This window comes from Bombina bombina, chromosome 12 (genome assembly GCF_027579735.1).
Source record: "Bombina bombina isolate aBomBom1 chromosome 12, aBomBom1.pri, whole genome shotgun sequence".
Lineage (NCBI taxonomy): Eukaryota > Metazoa > Chordata > Amphibia > Anura > Bombinatoridae > Bombina > Bombina bombina.
The window spans coordinates 140,584,322-140,609,059 of NC_069510.1; the positions used below are offsets into that span (position 1 = coordinate 140,584,322).

Consider the following 24,738-nt stretch of genomic DNA (forward strand, 5'->3'; position numbering starts at 1 on the left):
CGTAGCTTTTTCTGACAGAACATCAGTCTATTTCTGTGAGGAAAAATAAACACTTCTAAGTTTATTTCTCCTATTTCTGAAAAAAACAAAAAAACTCCTACTCCCCTAAATTCGCGCCCACCAGTTCTGTGAGGAAAATAAAGTCCTCTAAATTCAAGAAGAAAAATACCTCCAAATCCGCCCAAATTTATGTGAGGAAAAATAAATAATACTAAATCCGCATCCCCTAATTTTTTGTAGGGTTTAAAGTGATGATAAACCTAATAGTTTTTTTATTTACACTATTTGTAATCATAAAGTAAAACATTGGCTCTTTAATTCATGAAAGGATTTGTTAACGCTTATTTTTTAAATTATTACCCTTATATGTTTTCAGATATTACGCCGTTCCTCCGCACTTAACAAATACACTATTTCTTACTTCAGTGACAATTCATGCTGTAGCCAGTCGTATTGCGCCCCCTTTGGCCTTCAGCAAGTAAATAACACCCCTGGTTATGGACGCCAAAGGGGGCACAATACGATTGGCTACAGCATGAATTGTCACTGAAGTAAGAAAGAGTATCCGTTAGGGGCAGAGGAATGGCAAAATATCTGAAAACATGAAAGGGTAATTATTAAAAATAATAATATGCGTTTAAAGTGAATGTAAATTTTGATGCTAAAGTTCCCGGTTTTTAAAAATTCAATTAAAAACAGGGGCACTTTAATTCATCAAAATTTACATTTCACTCCTGTTGTGAAAATACCCCTTACCTTTTAATCTTGACAGCAGCTCCAGCTTCCTCCGGTCGTCGCAAAGCCTCTTCATGGGTCTAAAATGAGGAATCCGGCTTCCTCCAATCACGACATTGAATCAGACACTGATTCCCCCGGGGAAATGGCTTGCGATGACTGGAGGAAGCTGGAGCTGCTGTCAAGAGTAAAAGGTAAGTTTTTTTTCACAACAGGAAATGTAAATTTTGATGAATTAAAGTGCCCCTGTTTTTAATCAAATTTTTAAAAACCGGGCACTTTAGCATCTCAAAATTTACATTCACTTTAAAAAGCCTTTCATGAATGAAAGTACCAATGTTTTACTTTATGATTACCATAAATATTGTAACTAAAAATGATTAAGTTTACCATCACTTTAAACACAGTTTGTGTCACAAGTGACAAGAGTACATGCTCTAGTGAATTAGAGAAAACAATTATGTGTAATGGACCTGTACTCTTTCATATTCCAGAGAGAGTATGCAATTTTAAATAGCTTTTCACTTGACTTGTATTATCAGTTTAGCTTTATTCTCTTGGTATTCTTTGTTGAAGAGTAGGCCGAGGAACATCAATGTACTACTGGAAGTTATCAGAATACATCTGATGAACCAGTGATGAGTCATATATGTGCAGACACCTATTACAAGCTGGCTCACAGCAATAAATTGCTCCTGAACCTACCCAATTATGCACTTCAACAAAGGATACCTAGAGAAAATTATTTTGATAATAGAAGTAAATTAGAAAATTTCAAACTGCATGCTCTATCTGAATCACCAAAGATTAGTTTTGACTTTACTGACCCTTTAACCTGTTTGTTTATGTTTTTAGTTGGTTGGCTCGCATTGAGTTCACATGTTTCCATTTTTATTCTGTGAGTTAGCCACACAAATTATACCTAATTTTTGTCAGCAGATGATGCATTTTTAGAAAATAACTTTAGTTTGCAGAAATATCATAATATGGCTAAAAGCGACCATATGAAAAAATAATATAAAAAAAAATTATATATATATATATATATATATATTGTATATTATAATATACAGTACTGTGCAAAAGTCTGGAAACATAATGTCATTGCTAACACCTGTATTTGTCATACTATTTCATGTCATAATTACTGCTGTGAAAAAGGTCTATTACACCAGGTTTGTGCAAGACACATGGTGGTATGAGTTTAATTAATTGGAAGCTTGCTTATAAGACCAACTTTCTATAACATTATTCCATTCAAAATGCCAAAGATCACATCATTTGACACACATAAAATCATACTTTTGCATCAGCAAGGCCACTCTCAAAGGGAAATCGGCAAACAAACTGGATACTCAAGATATGTTATTCAAGCTGTTATGAAGAAATTTTAAGAATCAGGATAGGTCAGGGACAAATAAAGGACTGGAAGGCCAAGAAAACTCAAAATCTGACGAGAAATTTCTAAGAGGTTCTTCTTTGAGAGACTGGAAGAAGTCCAGCAAGGTCCTGGCTCAGCATCTGGCAGCTTTATTGGGATTCCAAATTGACCCTTCTACAGTCTGAAGAAGTTTGATCAGGAATAGTCTTTGTGGAAGGGTAGCAGCCAAGAAACCACTTTTCTTTCTTAAGACACGGTGAGTCCATGGAATGAGCAATTACTGTTGGGAATATCACTCCTGGCCAGCAGGAGGAAGCAAAGAGCACCACAGCAAAGCTGTTAAGTATCACTTCCCTTCCCACAACCCCCAGTCATTCTCTTTGCCTTCAGTACAAGGAGGAGGTGAAGTTTAGGTGTCTGTTTAAGATTTCTTCTATCAAGATTTTTTTAATTTGGAAGCCTGAGCAGGCTTGCTCTGATCTTTCCTGACAATCTGGGTCTAGCTGTATTCCACGTCAGTCTCTTCAGGAGGGCTGTGGTAGCTTTTAAGCAGTTTGGAACTTGTGGGGTGGGCCTCACTGCTTTTTCTTGACAAATTGATGCCCTGCAACAGAATGCCAGAGTAGACTTACTCTGTTCCTTCTTCTTACCCACAGGTCTCTGTGAGGAGTATCTTTCTCTCATACCAAGTGAGATGTCTCCCTGTCGGACATACAAGGGTGCAGGTAAGTGCCATTTTATTTCTTAGGGGAAAAAGAACCCTGGCACTTCAGCAGTATATAGACTGCACCTTATTTGTGAATATGATTCCTGAGAGTCAAGTTACCATAGACAGGGTAGCAGGGCACTGTGTGAATGGTTCCAGTACGTGAGAGATGCACTATACTGTATAAGGAAATATTCAGTCGTTAGTTGTTTAAAACTTTATTGGAGGCTTAGTCAGTTAAACTGCTTATGCAGTTGCTAATTTGAATGGTGCCTTTTTCTTGATAAAGGACCTTGCGGTCCGTATACAGAGGCTGGGACGTCACGGGGGGAGGGGACTCCTGTCGCAGCACACGCTTTTACCTGGCAATTTTTTTTCAGCAAATTAACGGTTTATGTGATCCTCTCCCTTATTAGGACCAATTGCTTTCTGAGATTGCTTCAGTGGCAGTGTGGAAAAGTTAGGCACCACAGCTTAGCGCTGTGGTGTAGAGCAGCGGTCGCCAACCAGTGGTCCACGAGAAGATGTTGGTGGTCCTTGACACCATCAAGCAGGAATTAATCTCCTCTGATGGTGTCACTCTCGTTGCGCCGCAACTCCCTACAGTGCCTGGCTGGACATCAGTGAAAACTGATGGAGGAGGAGTTAAATTACAATCTCCCTACGCACATTGTGTAGTAAGGCGCACTGCTCAGAGAAAGATGCTTCCATTCTAAAGCCAGCAGAGGTTGGTATAGTCTTGGCTTGAAATAGTGGAATTAAAGTATATAAAAAAAGAAAATCTTAAAAAAAACAATTTCTCTCATATTTTATTTATTTTCTTCCCATTACCTGTCTCTTTGTAGTAGTTTAAGAAAGACTTACATCACTGTTTGTCTTCCTCCCCTCCATCTTTTTTTTATTTTATTAAATATTAATTGTTTTTCATTCTAATAATTTTCCTCCGCACAAAGCCATTCCACTTGAATTCCAGTAATTGCCATCCAGCAGATCAGCCATATCCCATCAGTATTATAGTAATTGCCAGTAACATCAGTCGTGGTTAGCTCACATCCATATTGACAGCTTTCTGATATAAACTTAATTTATGACTCCAATGTCTGTCCATGATCGTAAGTAGTTTTGAATAATTCCTAACTGGGGAGGTAACTTTGAAGTCTTGTGGTCCTTTTAAACATAATTCTTTTTTTCACACTTTCTGCCTCTCTGTTTCCAGCTCAATAGTTGGCACTCACCCTTCATCTGTCATTTGGAAGTATTCTCTCAGTTCTGTCATTTAGTTAGTTAATTCCAAAAAATAATTCTTAAAAATGTGTAAATATATACATAATGTAAACTTACCTATGGTTATACTAGTTATGTACAATATGTGTGTGGATGTATGTATGCATGTGTGTGTGTGTGTATGTATGTGTGTGTATGTATGTATGTATATATATATATATATATATATATATATATATATATATATATACACATACACACATAGAGGTTTGTACCTTTTTAAAAAAATTAAAAATTCATGTTAGTCATGTTAGCCTGAGAGGGGTTAGGCAGGTGTCTGTTGTGAGGTGGCTGACCAGGAGTTCCAGGAGCCCGGACAGCCTAGGAGGGTTTTTCTGGTCAGAGACCAGTTCTGTCAAGACAAGTTCCAGTGGGACAAAACAAGCAACAGGAGGCTCCTAGAGATCGCGGTTGCTCTGAGGAGCCCAACACTGCTGAGAAACAACATGGGTGAGGTAGTAGGGGGGTAGGGGGTTTAACCCTTGCAGCCCGGTACTCGTGACAATCAGATCCTGTTCAACCAGGTTGCTCTTTCCAATAAGTCAGAAGAGGAGGATACTTTGGTAGCCTCAGGGTAAAATCTCAGATTCAGATAGTATAATTCCTTCTTCTGATGCTGAAATTGTTTCCTTCAGATTCAAGCTTGAACAACTTCGTGTTTTGTTAAAGGAGGTTTTGGCTACTTTGGACGGCTCCGATACGCCTATCACTGTCAACCCTAAAAAGTCCAGTAAATTAAATAGATACTTTTATGTCCCCTCACCTAGGGAGGTGTTTGCAGTACCAGACCGTGCCATGGAGATTTTTACCTGGGAATGGGAGAGACCAGGAATACCCTTTTCACCCTCCCCTGTCTTTAGGAAAATGTTCCCGGTAGCCAACTCCATCAAGGAGTTGTGGCAAACGGTCCCAAAGGTGGAAGGTCAATTTCCACTTTGGCTAAGAGAACTACTATCCCTATTGAGGATAGTTGCTCTTTCAAGGATCCTATGGATAAAAAGCTGGAAGCCTTTGTAAAGAAGATCTATTCTCATCAGGGGTTACAATGGCAACCGGCGGTGTGCATTGCTACAATAACAAGTGCGGTAGCCTATTGGTTTGACGCTTTGTCTGAGTCCTTGCATGCTGAAACTCCTTTGGAGGTAATTCAGGATATGATTAAGGCTCTCAAGTTAGCCAACTCCTTTATAACTCACGCTTTGCTGGTGTCAGGGTTCACCTATATCTCGCCTCTGCACCTTTAAACTTTCTCTCACACCTGATGTCAATCAGCCAGCCCACAACTCCTTTAAAACCAAGCCGCACACAGAAGTCTTTGCTTAGTGTTTTGTTGTTGCTGTTGTACCAGCTACAGATTCTGAGCTCTAACCTGTGGATACCTAATCTACTTGCCACTGGAATCTACATATCATTTATACCACTCCTTCCTTCTTGCAGGAAGGAATTATCTCCAAGGGACAGGTTCCACTTCTCAAAGTTATCTGTAGACCAGATAAAAAGAGAGGTGTTCTTGAAATGTGTTCAGGATCTTTCCCTCTTAGGAGTGATAGTTACTGTTCCAAGTCAGGAACAGGGTCTCGGTTTTTACTCCGTGTTTGTGGCTCCCAAAAATGAGGGAACCTTTCAGCCCATTCTAGATCTAAAGCTAATAAACAGATTCCTCAGAGTGCCGTCCTTCAAGATGGAGACTATCCGTTCCATTCTTCTTCTGATTCAAGAAGGTCAATTCATGACGACCATAGATTTGAAGGATGCATACCTGCATGTTCCCATTCACAGGGAGTATCACAAATATCTGAGGTTTGCCTATCTAGACAAACATTTCCAATTTGTAGCGCTGCCTTTTGGCCTTGCCACAGCTCCCAGAATTTTCTCAAAGGTCCTGGGAGCTCTATTAGTGGTAATTCGGTCTCGGGGAATTGCAGTGGTTCCTTATCTGGACGACATTCTGGTTCAGGTGCCATCCTTGCAACTAGCAGAATCTCATACAACAATTTTGTTGGCATTTCTTTGTTCCCACAGTTGGAAGATCAATTCGGAGAAAAGTTCTCTTGTTCCGGCTACAAGAGTAATCTTCTTAGGAACTAGGGCTGCACGATTAATCGCATATGCGATTTAAAACTGCGATTAATCGCTGCAATTTTAAAACCACGAGAGTAGTGATTTTTTGCTAAAAAAAAAATCCTCAGAAGTGGCTGTAATGCATTGATTTGTATGTGATTTCTTGCAAACCAGCTCCATCTAGTGGTTGCTTTTAGCACACATTTGCAAAATGGCTGTTTTACTTTCACTTTCTGTTTGATCTCAGTAGCAGCAGATCAATCTATAGAAGTCTAAAAGCAGAGCCCATGCAGAAATGAAGAGGAGGGAAAGCCATTTACTTATATTTCCCCCTAGGGACGTCTGCAGTCTGAAACGTAGGGTATGTAAACATTATGGAACCTCCCACACAATTTCCTGCTCTCTGAGAAACGGCTCAAATACATAGCATATGCAGTTAACCCCACGGCTGCCAAAAAGGCTAAAACTGCAGTCCCCTTTGCTGCTGGGTTAACTTAACTGCATCTACAATGTAATTGATATCAGCAAGGCACAGCATTTGTGAAAGGAGCAGCCCCCACCCCTACTGCTAGTATTCCTGTATTGGATTCCTGGACAGGAGCAGGGCTCATTTTTAGTCATTTTAAAATGTTTAAAAAAAGAAGAAAAAATAATAATATATATATATATATATATGTACAGGTGGCCCTCGTTTTACAACGGTTCAATTTACACCGTTTCAGAATAACAACCTTTTTTCCAGTCATGTGACTGCTATTGAAAAGCATTGAGAAGCAGTGCATTTATTAAAATAGCCAGTAGGTGGAGCTGTCCGCTTGTGTTGCAGCAAAGCCAAGCAAGCTGAAATTAATCAGTTTAACCAGACCTGAGCTATCGAGCAGATTTCAAAGGAACAAGATCTTTCCTGTCTATAAATCAGTCCAGATTGGAATGCAAAGAAAGAACTGTTTGCAGAAAAATGCAAGTTAAGTCTGTGTTGTGTGATTATTTTATTAGGTTTATAATGCTGTTTAGCAAATGTTTTTGTTCATTTAACTTAGTTTAATTATATATACTGTGTTGTGTGATTATTTTATTAGGTTTATAATGCTATTTAGCATTTAAAGTCTTCATTTCAAAGCTTTAAAAATAATGTATTAGGTGTTACTTATGACAATTTTGAGAGGGGCCTGGAACCTATCTCCCTCACTTTCCTTTGACTTACATTATAAACTGGGTTTCAATTTACAATGGTTTCGATTTACAACCATTCCTTCTGGAACCTAACCACGGTGTAAACTGAGGGCTATCAGTATATATATATATATATATATATATATATATATATATATATATATATATATGTATGTGTATATATATATATATATATATATATATATATATTTTTTTTTTATATATATATATATATATACATATATATAAACAATTGTGTGTGTATGTGGCTTACACTGCTTCATTTGTTAATCATACCACTGTCCACAATTAGAATCACTGTCCAAGAAAACATGACAATGTTCTGTGTCATAAGACCTAATAACTGGCTAGTGGCTACTATTTAATCACATCACAGGCAGCAAATTTTATTTCAAGTATTTTTTGTTTTATATTGTTATGCTCCAAGAGTGTATTGGACATTGAGAAACATGTACATTAAGATTCTGTAGTGTTAAATAAACTTTTTTATGCAAAATGAAGGTTGTCAAAATCGCGATTAAATCACAATCGCGTTTTTTTTTTGCCCATATTGCCCAGCCCTATTAGGAACCATTATAGATTCTCTATCTATGAAAATATTTCTGACAGAGGTCAGAAGAGCCAATATTCTGTCTGCTTGCCTGTCCCTACAGTCAGCGGTACAACCATCAGTGGCTCAATGCATGGACATAGTTCTGTTTGCTCGGTTCCATTTGAGACCTCTGCAGCTATGCATGCTCGCTCGCTCAGTGGAACAGGGATTATACAGATTTATTTCAGAGAATAGTTCTGGATCAATCAACAAGGGACTCCCTACCGTGGTGGCTGTCGCAAGAACATCTGTCCCAGGGGACGTGTTTTCAGAGACCCTCTTGGGTAATTGGGACCATGGATGCCAGTCTGTTGGGTTGGGGAGCAGTCTGGGACTCGTTGAAGGCGCAAGGACTTTGGTCTCAGGAAGAATCTGCTCTCCCCATAAACATTCTGGAGTTGAGAGTGATATTCAATGTCTTGTTGGCTTAGCCTCAGCTGGCCTAGCCCGGTCTATCAGGTTCCAGATGGACAACATAACCTGAGTGGCCTACATCAAACACCAAGGGGGAACTCAGAGTTCCTTAGCCATGAAGGATGTGGCATGGATCATCCAGTGGGCGGAGGCTCACAATTGCTGTCTATCTGCCATCCACATACCAGGAGTGGACAATTGGGAAGCAGACTTCCTGAGCAGACAGACTTTTCATCCCGGGGTGTGGGAACTCCATCGGAAACTGTTCTCCAGGATAACAACCAAATGGGGGTTACCAGAATTGGATCTTATGGCGTTTCGTCAGAACACCAAGCTCCTAAAGTACAGTTCGAGGTTGAGGGATCCTCAAGCTTTTCTGATAGTTGCTCTGGCAGTTCCTTGGAACTTCAGGTTGGCATATCTCTTTCCTCCATTTGCTCTCCTTCCGCGGGTCATCACTCGGATCAAGCAGGAGAAAGCAGCAGTGATTCTAATAGCTCCTATGTGGCCTCGCAGGATCTGGTATGCAGATCTAGTAGAGATGTCGTCTCTACCTCTGTGGAGACTACCTCTGAGGAAGGACCTTCTGCTTCAGGGGCCCTTCCTTCATCCAAATCTTGTTTCTCTGAAGCTGACTGCTTGGAGATCGAACGCTTGGTTTTAGCTAAGCGTGGATTTTCTGAATCGTTCATTGAGACCATGGTTCAGTCTCATAAGGGATCTTTATTGGTGTGAGTCTAAAGGATTTTCTTGGAGTAAGGTCAGGATCCCAAGGATCTTATCTTTTCTCAAGGAAGGCCTTGAGAAGGGGTTATCTGTCAGTACACTCAATGGTCAGATTTCTGCTCTATCCATTCTGCTGCACAAGCGTCTGACAGACATGCCAGATGTACAATTCTTTTGTCAGGACCTGGTCAGAATCAGGCCTGTATTTAAATCAGTTGCTCCTCCTTGGAGCCTTGACCTTGTTATTAAAGTTTTACAACAGGCTCCATTTGAGCCTATGTATTCCATAGATATTGTTATCTTGGAAGCTTTTGTTTCTTACTGCTATGTATTCTGCTCTGAGGGTTTCTGAACTCTCAGCTTTGCAGTGGGATTCTCCTTATCTCATATTTCATGCAGATAAGGGAGTTCTCTGTACCAAGTTTGGTTTTCTTCCTAAGGTTGTTTCGGACAGAAATATTAATCAGGAAATTGTTGTTCCTTCTCTCTGTCCTAATCCTTCTTCTCATAAAGAACATTTGTTACACAATTTAAATGTTGTGCGAGCTCTTACATTCTTTTTGCAGGCGACTAAGAACTTTCGTCAGTTTTCTGCATTGTTTGTTTGCTTTTCTGGGAAACGTAAAGGACAGAAAGCTACTGCCACTTCTCTTTCTCTCTGGTTGAGAAGTATTATTCATTTGGCATATGAGACTGCTGGACAGCAGCCTACTGAGAGAATCACAGCTCATTCACTAGGGTTGTTTCTTTTTCTTTGGCCTTCAAGAATGAGGCCTCTGTGGAACAGATTTGCAAGGCTGCAACTTGGTCTTCTTTGCACACTTTTTCTAAATTCTATAAATTTAAAACTTTTGCCTCGGCTGAGTCTTCTTTTTGGAGAAAGGTTCCTCAAGCAGTGGTGTCTTCTGTTTAGGTTACCTGTCTTGTCCCTCCCTAATGATCTGTGTCCTCTAGCTTGGGTATTGATTCCCAACAGTAATTGCTGATTCCGTGGACTCACTGTGTCTTAAGAAAGAAAACAAAATTTATGCTTACCCGATACATTTCTTTGTTTCTTGACACAGTGAGTCCACGGCCTGCCCTTATTTTCAGACAGTTTTTTTTTATATAAACCTCAGGCACCTTTACACCTTGTGTTATTTCCTTTCTCTCCTTTTCCTTCAGTCGAATGACTGGGGGTTGTTGGAAGGGAAGTGATACTTAACAGCTTTGCTGTGGTGCTCTTTGCTTCCTCCTGCTGGCCAGGAGTGATATTCCCAACAGTAGTTGCTGATTCCGCAGACTTACCGTGTCAAAAAAGAAATACATTTATCATGTAAGCTTAAATTTTGTTTTTTCGGAAGGGGAACAGGGTGAAAAGGCTAAGATATGCTAAAGCTCACAAAGATTGGAATGAAGATCACTGGAAAAGAAAAGAGTAATATGGAATGACAAATCCAAGTTTGCAATTTTTGGTTTCAATCTTCGACAATATGTGAGAAGAAGAGTTGGAGTTTTACTGTATAAACTCCATGTAGAATAGAAAACAGTAAACCAAAGAGTTACCACTCCCACACTAGATGCATCAAAATGATTTTCAAACACTATACTATCAAATCAAACTAGTCCCATGTAGACATAAAATATCAAAATCTACAATCACAATCCAGGCAGTATTCTCAATTGTGCAGGCTGACTTCTCTTGAAATATATATCTCCTGGAGCAGCAAAGGGTTAAATGCAGTCAGTCTGTGAAAAGAAAAAAGAGGGCATCAAGAGCCATCCAGCTTACTCTCACTTCGGTAAACCAGAGGAATCTTGACAAATCCGACCCCTTTTTTGTGATCCGGATGTCAGTCAGTCCCGGCCTCTCACAACAAATCTTGTTAAAATGTACCAATACTGAAACTTCAATACTGAAAAAACAGGGAAACTTCCACCCCCGTTAAAGGGCTCAGTCGAAAGCACAATTAAAATCACTAATAAAAGCAATGTAAAAATGTTGTAAAATCACAACCCGTTTCTTTCTCAGTTTCATCATCTGTGAGGGCTATCATTTAGGTTATGTGATTGTGAAATTAATAGGTTGTGTATAGAAGTGAGCTTGTTGAATACAGAGCATTTGTTCCAAATAGAACAAGAGATTTGTGGGGTATTAACAGAAGTGTAGTTAATGAGATTGAGGTTGTTACATGGGCTAGGTTTTAAAAGTGTCAGTTGTGGTAGTGACAAAAAGAGTCAGAGGGTTGACCTGGTTTAGGTGAGACATCCCCAGCTGCAAGGAGAAGAAAGATGGTAAGAGAAATATGACCTTGTGTTTTATGTGAGTGTCTAAGTTTATTATCTGTGGAGCATGGTTGGCTAAGTGATTTCCGATAATAATAGAGTTCATGTGTGTTGTAGAGGATAGCAGAGAAGGAGAGATATAAATAGTCTGAATGCTTTGAAAAGAAGAGGTGTGACAAAGGAGAAGGGAGTATAAGACAGAGGAAAAAGTATAGAATGTTTAACTGACAGAGGAAATTTTGAGAGATTAGAAATTAGAAAGTACCTGTTTAAATGTTATCCACTTCTTAGTCTAAGTCTGTGTATAACTTCAACACACTAATGTGGCGGAGTCAAACTCAGAGCAAACTGCCGATCCCAGGACCACAGCATTTTAGGCAGTTGCACTGCTCCCATTTAGTTCCTTACTACCGCCGCCACTTTTTTGCTGGTCTTTGGTTTCAGGTTTTGACATATCTTTATAGGAACACTGCACTGGCATGGGACTTCTTTACATTGCGGTCAAACTCTACCAAGAACAGACTGCAGGCATATTTTTTATTTTAGCCCTCAATGCGGGCACATAGTTAGACTTTATCTTAAACCTACGTATAGGCACATGGGTAGAATTTTTATTTTAACCCCCAATTCAGGAACATGGCACTTTTTTTTTTTTTAAATTCATCCCCAAATGCAGACACATGGACACCTTTTATATTTTAACCTCAAATTCTGGCACTTGGGCATTGTGACGGATACCCCCGGCTACCCCGACTGGGTAGCTCCGCCAAAAGGGGTCCTGCTTCCTCCCTGCCGACTGCAGCTATGTAGCTGGCAAGTGACCACAGCCTGTAGCCTCCCCTGATGCCTGACAGTCCAAGTACTCAGGGTCCCACCCTGTGGCAGACTCCAGCTGCCCGGACTAGGTAGCTCTTCCAGCGTGTCCTTCCTCTGCCTGGAACAGGCTGCTGTGTAGCTCAGGAAGGTGATTTTAGCTGGAGCTCACCCAAATAACTAGACAGACTAGCCTTCAGGTGGATCAAGAACTGATTTTATTGAGAACACACACTCCTTTTATACACACATATCATCTTGATAACAAAAAGGACAATCCCACAATTTTCCCGCCATTCCCGCCCCTCCAGATAGCCCGGCACCTCCATAGGAGCCACAGTCTCACATAATCCCAATACTTAGGGGTGGCGGTTTCGGGTGATCCCGGTGGAGCGGCGGCACTTCCAGGGTGTCATTTTAAAGCTCTCGGTCCCCAGATTCCACAGTCCAAATATCAGCATGATTCATTACTGGGGACCGGAGTTACAGTCCGTTGAAGTTATGGGGTTAGGGGTGTCCAAAACCCCTGGTTCCCAAAGGAGCTCCCCTCCGGAAATTCCCCCACCCCTTGTACTCCCCATGGGCTACTAATCCCCAAAAGTGTGGAGCTCTGGGGCACATGGTTGCTGGAGTGACCTGGGTTAAATTTAGCGGGTGTTCTGCTGTCCTGTGGCCGACCGGGAGTTCCAGGAGCCTGGCCAGCCTGAGAGGGATTAGGCGGGTGTCCCTTGTGAGGCGGCCGGCCGGGAGTTGAAGGAGCCCGGCCAGCCTAGGAGGGTTTTCCTGGTCATAAACCAACTCTTCTCTGAACACAAAAACAAGCAAAAACAAAGCAAACAAACAGCTTCCAGAGATGGTGGTTGCTCTGAGGAGCCCAAAACCACTGAGGAACAACAGGGGTGAGGTTGTAGGGGGTTTGGGGGTAGCCTTAGCTGTCTGGTATCCGTGACATCTCCCCCCTCCAGTTCGGCAGACCCGGCTAGACCCTTAACGGGTTGGCCTGGGGCTGTCCGACGGTGGCCCTCCACTTGTCGGTTGCTGAAAGAGGTTATCCCATCTCTCCTGAGCTTGGGGCATCCTGGGGGGTTCCTGCTGGTGTTTATACCCTGCGCCCTGGGTGCAGGGATAGTCACATAATGCAAAGTCCCAAACAAGTTTGCTAAGGCCGGCTTCCAAACAATTGCTGTTCCACAAGTTTCAGTGTCCTTAAGTAACATGGCAAAACTGTCTCCCTCTGTGACACTCTGTTGAGAACTGGCTGACCCACCCACAAACAAAGCTAGTGCCGGTTTCCCGGCGGTATACCCACCCCAGACTAGAGGGGGAGGTTGGTCCTTGGTAGGGCAGGTAAAGCTCGGGTGCCCAAACATGTGGCACCAACTGAATACACTTTTATCCACCTTGCCCAATGCAACACCTGCCCCCTGTGAGAAATACTCCGGGTCAAAAAAAGGGTAGAGACCCTGCCAAGCTACTGAGGGGAGAGTCCGTCTGTCTCTTCTCCTGAGAAGGAGATGTACCGCTGGGGAGGGAGGTCTGCTACTTCCTCTCCATGGGAAACTGTGCTGCTGCTGGGGAGAGAGACCAACTGTCTCCTCTCCCAGGAAGGGGTTCTGTTTACGGGGAGGGAGGATGACTACCTCCGCTCCCAGGGGATGGCTCTGCCGGTGGGGAGAGAGACCGACTGTCTCCTCTCCCGGCTCCTGGCACTGCCGCTGGGGAGAGAGACCGACTGTCTCCTCTCCCGGCTTCTGGCTCTGCCGCTGGGGAGAGAGACCAACTGTCTCCTCTCCCAGGAAGGGGTTCTGTTTACGCGGAGGGAGGACGACTGTCTCCTCTCCCAGGAAGGGGTTCTGTTTATGCGGAGGGAGGACGACTACCTCCGCTCCCAGGGGATGGCTCTGCCGCTGGGGAGAGAGACCGACTGTCTCCTCTCCCCGCTCCTGGCTCTGCTGCTGGGGAGAGAGACCGACTATCTCCTCTCCCGGGAAGGGGTTCTGTTTCTGAGGAGAGTTACTGACATCCATCTCTACCTGCAAGGGGTTCTCTGTAAGGGGAGGGAGGACGACTACCTCCGCTCCCAGGTTTCCTGGAGCTGTTACAGGTGCTGGGCAGAGGCCGGCGGCTCTCTGCCGTGTTGTCAGCACTTCTGCTGGGGTGGCTCCCTTGTCCAAGTCTATAATCTCAGAGCCAGACTGCTGATCAGGATCCAGCAGCCCTGGTTCCCTTTCTCTTTGCTGCCTCTCCTCAAAAGTCGAGCTCCATGAATCCCAGAGGGCTGCACCCCAGATCTGTATGACCCTGACACGCTGCTTAGCGAGATCCATCAGCCTCTTGTATTCCTTGACTAGTGCTTCTTCCTGGTCAATTATTAAATCCAGATCGTCCAGCAGCCAGGTCTCCCCCAAGAGATCCAGCAGTTCCTCTTGGAGCCCAGAGATATCCTCCAGACCCTAGTCTGTCTCGCTCCCAAACTGTGGGTCCTCTGTCCTTTTTGTAAACAGCAATCCAGGGCCGCCGAAGCCAAAGCCCTCTGTGGGGGATCCTTCCTCCAGCCATGGCTGCGCTTGCATAGCGAGCCATTGGAGGGCTCGATAGCCGTCCTCCACCCACATCTCTTGCTGGATCAGTCTATGTAGAACAGCTAGCCATTCCTTCTTTGGCTGTTCTTCCAGGAAAGGCAGTCTCACGGTCCACCGTACCCGGAATCTCGTGTCATTCGTGGGGAGGACCTTTCCATTTTCCTGCTCCTGTTGCAGAGCCTCCCACCAAAGGTCTCGGAGGGCAAGGTTCCTCCATGTCAGAACGTCCTGTTCCGAACAAGGATCCTTTGTTTCGGTCAGCATCTTTTGTACTCTCCCAATAGAACTCTGCCTCCATATTTACCGGCTACTGTGGTACGTCTCCTCTGTCAGCAGGAACCTTGTAAAAGAAGCAGAAACCACCTGCTTCCTCCCTGCCGACTGCAGCTATGTAGCTGGCAAGTGACCACAGCCTGTAGCCACCCCTGATGCCTGACAGCACCAGTACTCAGGGTCCCACCCTGTGGCAGACTCCAGCTACCCGGACTAGGTAGCTCTTCCAGCGTGTCCTTCCTGTGCCTGGAACAGGCTGCTATGTAGCTCAGGAAAGTGATTTTAGCTGGAGCTCACCCAAATAACTAGACAGACTAGCCTTCAGGTGGATCAAGAACTGATTTTATTGAGAACACACACTCCTTTTATACACACATCTCATCTTGATAACAAAAAGGACAATCCCACAATTTTCCCGCCATTCCCGCCCCTCCAGACAGCCCGGCACCTCCATAGGAGCCACAGTCTCACATAATCCCAATACTTAGAGGTGGCGGTTTCGGTGGATCCCGGTGGAGCGGCAGCACTTCAAGGGTGTCATTTTAAAGCTCTCGATCCCCAGATTCCACAGTCCAAATATCAGCATGATTCGTTACTGGGGACCGGAGTTACAGTCCGTTGAAGTTATGGGGTTAGGGGTGTCCAAAACCCCCGGTTCCCAAACGAGCTCCCCTCCGGCAATTCCCCCACCCCTTGTACTCCCCATGGGCTACTAATCCCCAAAAGAGCGGAGCTCTGGGGCACATGGTTGCTGGAGCTACCTGGGTTAAAGTTAGCGGGTGTTCTGCTGTCCTGTGGCCGACCGGGAGTTCCAGGAGCCTGGCCAGCTTGAGAGGGGTAAGGCGGGTGTCCGTTGTGAGGCGGCCGACCGGGAGTTGAAGGAGCTTGGCCAGCCTAGGAGGGTTTTCCTGGTCATAAACCAACTCTTCTCTGAACACAAAAACAAGCAAAAGCAAACAAACAGCTTCCAGAGATGGTGGTTGCTCTGAGGAGCCCAAAACCACTGAGGAACAACAGGGGTGAGGTTGTAGGGGGGGTTGGGGGTAGCCTTAGCTGTCTGGTATCCGTGACAGGCATATTTTTTAATGTTAACTAATTCACTCCCATGAATAGATGCAGTGGCCAACCAACAGCTCCTCTTCAATACCTGTGGGTCCCCTATATATTTATTTTAGGTTTCAGTACCCAGCAACTGTTCTTGAACCACTCAGGAGATCCCCGGTTTCACATCAAAATTCAAAAACAACACTACTTTGCATGTGAACACAATGTGGAACCTGGGGTCTTCTGAGTTTTTCCCGGAGACAATTGTGGGCATTTGAGGCAGAAATAAATATAGGGGATCCCGTCAGGGATAGAGTGTGGCTCAAGTGTATACCGTTCCCCATCCAGCAGCAGCACCCGAATCCTCATTCCCACTAGAGCACTGGTTTTCAAACCTGTCCTCAGGTCTCCCTTAAAGCCATATATTCAGGATGGCCTTGGGTAAGAGCAGGTAAAATAACCATGGTTACTAATCAGCTGATTATTTCGCCTGTGCTCTAGTTCAGATATATTTAAAATCTGGCCTGCTAGGGAGGTCTGAGGACAGGTTTGAAAACCAATGCACTAAAGATGAGAATGTAAGTGTGGGTACGGGGACAGCAGGAAAGCAGCATTTTTCATGTTAACAAAATATCTAAGGAGTTGAATCATCTTTCAGTGGTCATCTATTGGTATAATGTGGGCTTTTAGGAAGGCAGATTTAGATGTGAACTGCCTTTGAATTGTGTGTCCCACAGGTGCAAATACTTCAAGCCCACTCTTAACAGGCCTCCAGCTCCTCCAGAAACCTTTCCCAGCCTATAGGCCCCAGCTCAAACAGGTCTGGAATGGATGGGAGCTCTACAGTGGCCCCCATAGAGTTTAAGAAGTGGTGACTCCAGCAGACTTTCTCCAGACCAACACAGCAGGCCAGAAAGTTGAGCATCCATGGTGACATTAAAAGCGGCCCCGGAATACTCTCTCCCCAGCCTTTCAGGACTGTGCCCTCCTTCACCAGAGCTCCCCCCTGTCTCTTCCTCTCCATAACCCTACTTGTATGGCATTCTGAGACTTATTGTTCACAGCCATTATGGCCTTGAAAGGATCCAGCTGCACCAGGGTAAATTGCTCTTGCAGATGGCAGCAGCGAGAGGTGGCCAGCAGGGCTAAATTAAGGGCACCAATGTGTGTCTTGGGAGCTTCTTGCCAGGGTCTAGTTTTAAGGTGCCAGTGGTCCATTTAAAATAGCTCTTTTAACCAGACCCACTAACCCACCTATATATAAAGATCTATGATTGAAAGGTTCAGAATATGGATATATAGCTACAAAATTCTATGCAAATGCAGAAAGCATACTTTTCAGCTTTGGATGCAGGTGAGTTTTGTTGATATAGTACAAAATATGAACATTTAACAGTGGTGTAATTTTGTAATTTCCTGGAGATTCACTTTATTTAACGCATCAAATAGGCAGCTAATAATACCATTTTACCTTTAAATATATTTCTCATTAATTAGTGCTCCATTTTTTAAAGTTGCTTAAAGGACATTTTCTTCCTATGGTATCTTAGTTGTTAGAGCTCATGTGCTATTTACAGGATTATTGTTTAAAAAATGGGTTGTTTTGCCCTTCGGCTTGAAAGACATTTGTTGCAGAGAAAACAACTGCACATCCGCTGATCCTGTAATGACTGCAAAGTTTTAAAATTACTACAACAAATTGCAACCCATTATCCGTAATTTCTGGACATTTGGAATAGTACAGAAGTCTAAATCTTTATTCTATCTTAAATAAGCTTACTTTTTTGTTTTGTAAAGATAAGTGAAATACAGTTCTCAACTTATATTTTGTGCCGTTTATCCTATATACTACCTTTACCAAATGTCAACATTTTATGTATTGGTGTCGCTTTGTTGAAGCAATTTAAGTTGCATGTGCATGTACACTGTCAGCCTCTTTCTTTTCCAGGATGCAACTCCAGGATGCAACTCTGCTAGTTAGGTCCAGGCTCATCTTAAAGGGACAGTCAACACCAAAATTGTTATTGTTTAAAAAAAAGTAACACTTTTACTACCCCTTCGCCAGCTTTGCACAAACAATATTTTTATAGTAATAAACTTTATAACCTTTAAACCTCTACATTTCTGCCTGTTTCTAATTCACTACAGACAGACTCTTATCACATGCTTTATTATTTGCTTTTCACAGTTAGATACTGTTAGTTCATGTGTATCATATAGCTAATATTGTGATCATGCCCGTGAAGTTGTGCACAACACAGCACTAATTGGCTAAAATGCAAGTCAATAGTTATTAAATATAAAGTCATGTGATCAGGGGACAGTCTGCAGAGGCTTAGATACAAGGTAATCAGAGGTAAAAAGTATATTTATATAACTGTGTTGTTTATGCAAAACTGGAGAATGAGTAATAAAGGAATTTTCTATCTTTTTAAACTATAACAATTTTGGAGTAGACTGTCTCTTTAAAGTTATATAAATACACTTTTTCTCTTGTAAGATGTATCGAGTCCACGGATTAATCCATACTTGTGGGATATTCTCCTTCCTAACAGGAAGTGGCAAAGAGAGCGCCCACAGCAGAGCTGTCTATATAGCTCCTCCCTTAGCTCAGCCCCCCCAGTCATTCTCTTTGCCTGCTTAATTGCTAAGAAGGGTAAAGTGAGTGTGTGACAAAAATGTTAGTTTTTATTTTCTCAAGCAAAAGTTTGTTATTTTAAATGGTACCGGTGTGTACTATTTACTCTCTGGCAGAAAAGGGATGAAGATTTCTGCAAGGAGGATAATGATCTTAGCACTTTGTAACTAAGATCCACTGCTGTTCTCACAAGGGCTGAAGAGTACAGGAAAACTTCAGTTGGGGGAACGGTTTGCAGGCTAAACTGCATTGAGGTATGTTTAGTCTGTTTTTTTCTAGACAGACTGTGTTATTCTAGAAAAGGCTGGCAATATCCCCATGAGGGAAGGGTAAGCTGTATTCAGAAATTTAATAGGAATCCCAGCTTGCATAAAGGGCTCATTAGTTACTGGTGACACTAATAGTAAAAAACGTTTGTTTTTTATTGCAAATATAACGTTTTTTGAGGGACTTTAAGGGGTCATTGTGGCTTGTTTAAGGGTTATTAACCCACATGGCTAGTTTAAGAAACACTCTGTTGTGTTTCTTTTAGGACCCATAACATCGAGTGAGGTGGGAGGGGCCTATTTTTGCACCTCAGTTGCGCAGTTTCTTTTCCTCAGAGACATCCATCTGCTTCTCCAGAGGTTCCTACTGTGTTTGAGGGCTGTATAGAAGGGTTTTTCCCCACAAATCGTTCCTAAAGGGCAGGTAGGCGCCACAGCAGAGCTGTGGCAGGGTGCTGAACGTTTTTTTTACCGGTTTTTGACGTTTTGTCAATCCGGTTTTTACATTAAGGGGTTAATTGTTTATTTGCACAGTTGTGCAAAGTTACTAAGGCTTTATGATGCTACTGTAAAAATTTCGATGAGTTTACTGCTTTTTTACACTGTTTTGCAGAGTTTGTGCAGCTTTTTTTCTCTTAAAGGCACAGTACCGTTTTTTTCTAAGTATTATTTACTTTGATTAAAGTGTTTTCCAAGCTTGCTTATTTCATTACTAGCCTGTTTAACATGTCTGACACCAAGGGAAATCCTTGTTCAATGTGTTTAGAAGCCATTGTGGAACCCCCTCTTAGAATGTGTCCCACTTGCACTGATGTGTCTATAAATTATAAAGAGCATATTTTAGCACTTAAAAATATTGCAATAGATGATTCTCAGACAGAAGGAAATGAGTGTTTAACATCTAGCTCTCCCCAAGTGTCACAACCAGTAACGCCCGCACAAGTGACGCCAAGTACCTCTAGTGCGTCAAATTCATTTACTTTACAAGACATGGCCACAGTTATGAATAAAACCCTCACAGAGGTTTTCTCTAAACTGCCTGGTTTACAAGGAAAGCGTGACAGCTCTGAGTTAATAACAAATGCTGAGCCGTCTGACGCTTTGGTAGCCGTATCCGATATACCCTCACAATGTTCTGAAGTGGGGGTAAGGGATTTGTTATCTGAGGGAGAAATTTCTGATTCAGGAAAGACGCTCCCTCAGACAGATTCTGATATGACAGCCTTTAAATTTAAGCTTGAACACCCCCGCTTATTGCTCGGGGAGGTATTAGCGACTCTAGATGATTGTGACCCTATAGTGTGGTCCCAGAGAAATTGTGTAAAATGGACAAATACTTAGAGGTTCCTGTTTACACTGATGTTTTTCCAGTCCCTAAGAGGATTGCAAATATTATTACTAAGGAGTGTGATAGAACAGGTATACTGTTCGCTCCCCCTCCTATTTTTAAGAAAATGTTTCCCATATCTGACACCCTACGGGACTCGTGGCAGACGGTTCCTAAGGTGAAGGGAGCTGTTTCTACTCTCGCTAAGCATACAACTATACCTATCGAAGACAGTTGTGCTTTCAAAGATCCTATGGATAAAAAATTAGAGGGTCTCCTAAAGAAAATTTTTGTTCATCAAGGTTTTCTTCTCCAACCTATTGCGTGCATTGTTCCTGTAACTACTGCAGCTGCTTTCTGATTCAAGGCTCTAGAAGAGGCTCTTCAGATGGAGACTCCATTAGAGGATATTATGGATAGAATTAAGGCCCTTAAGTTGGCTAATTCTTTCATTACAGATGCCGCTTTTCAACTGGCTAAATTAGCGGCAAAGAATTCAGGTTTTGCCATTGTAGCACGCAGGGCGTTATGGCTTAAGTCCTGGTCTGCTGATGTGTCATCAAAATCTAAACTTTTGAACATCCCTTTCAAAGGAAAGACCCTATTCGGGCCTTAACTGAAAGAGATTATTTCAGACATCACTGGAGGGAAAGGCCATGCCCTCCCTCAGGATAAAACAAATAAAATGAGGACTAAACAAAATAATTTTCGTTCCTTTCGGAACTTAAAGAGTGGTCCCGCTTCAGCTTCCCCTGCTGCAAAGCAAGAGGGGAATTTTGTCCAATCCAAGTCAGTCTGGAGACCTAACCAGGCTTGGAACAAGGGTAAACAGGCCAAGAAGCCTGCAGCTGCCTCCAAGACAGCATGAAGGGGTAGCCCCTGATCCGGGACTGGATCTAGTAGGGGGCAAACTCTCTCTCTTCGCTCAGGCTTGGGCAAGAGATGTTCGCGATTCCTGGGCTTTAGAAATTGTGTCCCAGGGATATCTTCTGGACTTCAAAGACTCCCCCCCAAGGGGGAGATTTCACATTTCTCAATTGTCTGCAAACCAGACAAAGAGAGAGGCGTTCTTACGCTGTGTAGAAGACCTACATACCATGGGAGTAATCCACCCAGTTCCAAAGGCGGAACAAGGGCTAGGGTTTTACTCAAACCTGTTTGTGGTTCCCAAAAAAGAGGGAAATTTCAGACCAATCTTGGATCTCAAAATTCTAAACAAATTCCTCAGAGTACCATCATTCAAGATGGAGACAATTCGGACTATTCTACCGTTGATCCAGGAGGGTCAATATATGACTACTGTGGACTTAAAGGATGCATATCTACACATCCCTATTCACAGAGATCATCATCAATTCCTCAGATTCGCCTTTCTGGAAAGGCATTACCAGTTCGGGTTGGCCACGGCTCCCAGAATTTTCACAAAGGTGCTAGGGTCCCTTTTGGCGGTTCTAATAGCAGTGGCGCCTTATCTGGACGACATCTTGATTCAGGCGTCGACTTTCCAGCTAGCCAAGTCTCACACAGACATCGTGTTGGCTTTTCTGAGATCTCAGGGGTGGAAGGTCAACATAGAAAAGAGTTCTCTCTTCCCTCTCCTAAGAGTTTCCTTCCTAGGGACTCTGATAGACTCGGTAGAAATGAAAATATTTCTGACGGAGGTCAGAAAATCAAAACTCTTAACCACTTGCCGAGCTCTTCAATCCATTCCTCAGCCATCAGTGGCTCAATGTATGGAGATAATCGGACTCATGGTAGCGGCAATGGACATAGTTCCTTTTGCCCGCCTACACCTCAGACCACTGCAACTATGCATGCTCAAACAGTGGAATGGGGATTATGCAGATTTGTCTCCTCAACTGCATTTGGATCAGGAGACCAGAGATTCTCTTCTCTGGTGGTTGTCTCTGGACCACCTGTCTCAGGGAATGTGTTTCTGCAGGCCAGAGTGGCTCATAGTAACGACAGATGCCAGCCTGCTAGGCTGGGGGGCAGTCTGGAGCTCCCTGAAAGCATAGGGCTTATGGTCTCGGGAGGAAACTCTACTCCCGATAAACTTTCTAGAACTGAGAGCGATATTCAATGCGCTTCAGGCATGGCCTCAGCTAGCTGCGACCAAATTCATCAGATTTCAGTCGGACAACATCACGACTGTAGCTTATATCAATCATCAAGGAGGAACACGGAGTTCTCTAGCGATGATGGAGGTAACCAAAATAATCCGATGGGCGGAGGATCACTCTTGCCATCTCTCAGCAATCCATATCCCAGGGGTAGAGAACTGGGAGGCGGATTTCCTAAGTCGTCAGACTTTTCATCCGGGGGAGTGGGAGCTCCATCCGGAGGTATTTGCCCAGCTGACTCAGCTATGGGGCACACCAGAATTGGATATGATGGCGTCCCGAATGCCAAACTTCCTCGTTACGGGTCCAGGTCCCGGGGTCCCCCGGCGGTACTGATAGATGCTCTAGCAGTGCCCTGGTCCTTCAATCTGGCCTATGTATTTCCACCGTTTCCTCTCCTCCCACGTCTGGTTGCCAGAATCAAGCAGGAGAGAGCTTCGGTGATTCTGATTGCGCCTGCGTGGCCACGCAGGACTTGGTATTCAGACCTAGTGGACATGTCATTGGTTCCACCGTGGACTCTGTCAATGAGGCAGGACCTTCTCATCCAAGGTCCATTCACACATCCAGTTCTAATTTCTCTGCGTCTGACTGCTTGGAGATTGAACGCCTGATTCTATCAAAGCGTGGTTTCTCTGAGTCGGTTATTGATACCCTGATTCAAGCTAGAAAGCCTGTCACCAGGAAGATCTATCATAAGATTTGGCACAACTATTTTTATTGGTGTGAATCCAAGGGTTACTCATGGAGTAAGATTAGGATTCCTAGAATATTGTCCTTTCTCCAAGAAGGATTGGAGAAGGGATTATCAGCTAGTTCCTTAAAAGGACAAATATCTGCTTTGTCTATTCTTTTACACAAACGTCTGGCAGATGTCCCAGACGTTCAAGCGTTTAGTCAGGCCTTGGTCAGAATCAAGCCTGTATTTAAACCTGTTGCTCCACCATGGAGCCTAAACTTAGTTCTTAAAGTTCTTCAAGGGGTTCCATTTGAACCTATGCATTCCATAGATATTAAGCTTCTATCTTGGAAAGTTTTGTTTTTAGTAGCTATCTCTTCGGCTCGAAGAGTTTCTGAGTTATCTGCTTTGCAGTGTGATTCACCTTACCTTGTTTTCCATGCAGATAAGGTGGTTTTGCGTACCAAACCTGGGTTTCTTCCTAAGGTTGTTTCTAATAGGAATATCAATCAGGAGATTGTTGTTCCTTCACTGTGTCCTAATCCTTCATCAAAGAAGTAACGTCTGTTGCACAATCTTGATGTGGTTCGTGCTTTAAAGTTCTACTTACAAGCAACTAACGATTTCCGTCAAACATCTTCATTGTTTGTTGTTTATACTGGTAAACGGAGAGGTCAAAAGGCTACTGCTACCTCTCTTTCCTTTTGGCTGAAAAGCATCATCCGGTTGGCTTATGAGACTGCTGGCTAGCAGCCTCCTGAAAGAATTACTGCTCATTCTACTAGAGCAGTTGCTTCCACATGGGCTTTTAAAAATGAGGCTTCTGTTGAACAGATTTGTAAGGCGGCAACTTGGTCTTCGCTTCATACTTTTTCCAAATTTTCCAAATTCGATACTTTTGCTTCTTCGGAGGCTATTTTTGGGAGAAAGGTTCTACAAGCAGTGGTGCCTTCCGTTTAAGGTACCTTTCTTGTCCCTCCCTTCATCCGTGTCCTAAAGCTTTGGTATTGGTATCCCACAAGTATGGATGAATTCGTGGACTCGATACATCTTACAAGAGAAAACATACTTTATGCTTACCTGATAAATTTATTTCTCTTGTGATGTATCAAGTCCACGGCCCGCCCTGGTTATTTAAGACAGGCAGTATATTTTTATTTAAAAAACTTCAGTCACCTCTGCACCCTATAGTTTCTCCTTTTTCTTCCTAGCCTTCGGTCGAATGACTGGGGGGGCGGAGCTAAGGGAGGAGCTATATAGACAGCTCTGCTGTGGGTGCTCTCTTTGCCACTTCCTGTTAGGAAGGAGAATATCCCACAAGTATGGATGAATCCGTGGACTCGATACATCACAAGATAAATAAATTTATCAGGTAAGCATAAATTATGTTTTACCTCTGTGATTATCTTGTATCTAAGCCTCTGTAAACTGCCCCCTTATTTCAGTTCTTTTGACATACTTGCATTTTAGCCAATCAGTTCTGGCTCCTAGGAACTCCACGTGTGTGAGCACAATGTTATCTATATGAAACATGAACTAACACCCTCTAGTGGTGAAAAACTGTCAAAATCCCTTGAGAGAAGAGGCGGCCTTCAAGGGCTTAAAAATTAGCATATGAACCTCCTAGGTTTAGCT

At 43.1% G+C, this 24,738-nt stretch overlaps 1 protein-coding gene across 1 annotated transcript in view; it reads left to right on the forward strand.

The window, feature by feature from the left end:
- The window catches only part of ASTN2 (astrotactin 2), a 1,265,353-nt gene that overhangs the window by 675,233 nt on the left and 565,382 nt on the right, over window positions 1–24,738 (forward strand). The gene's annotated exons all lie outside the window — the stretch shown is intronic.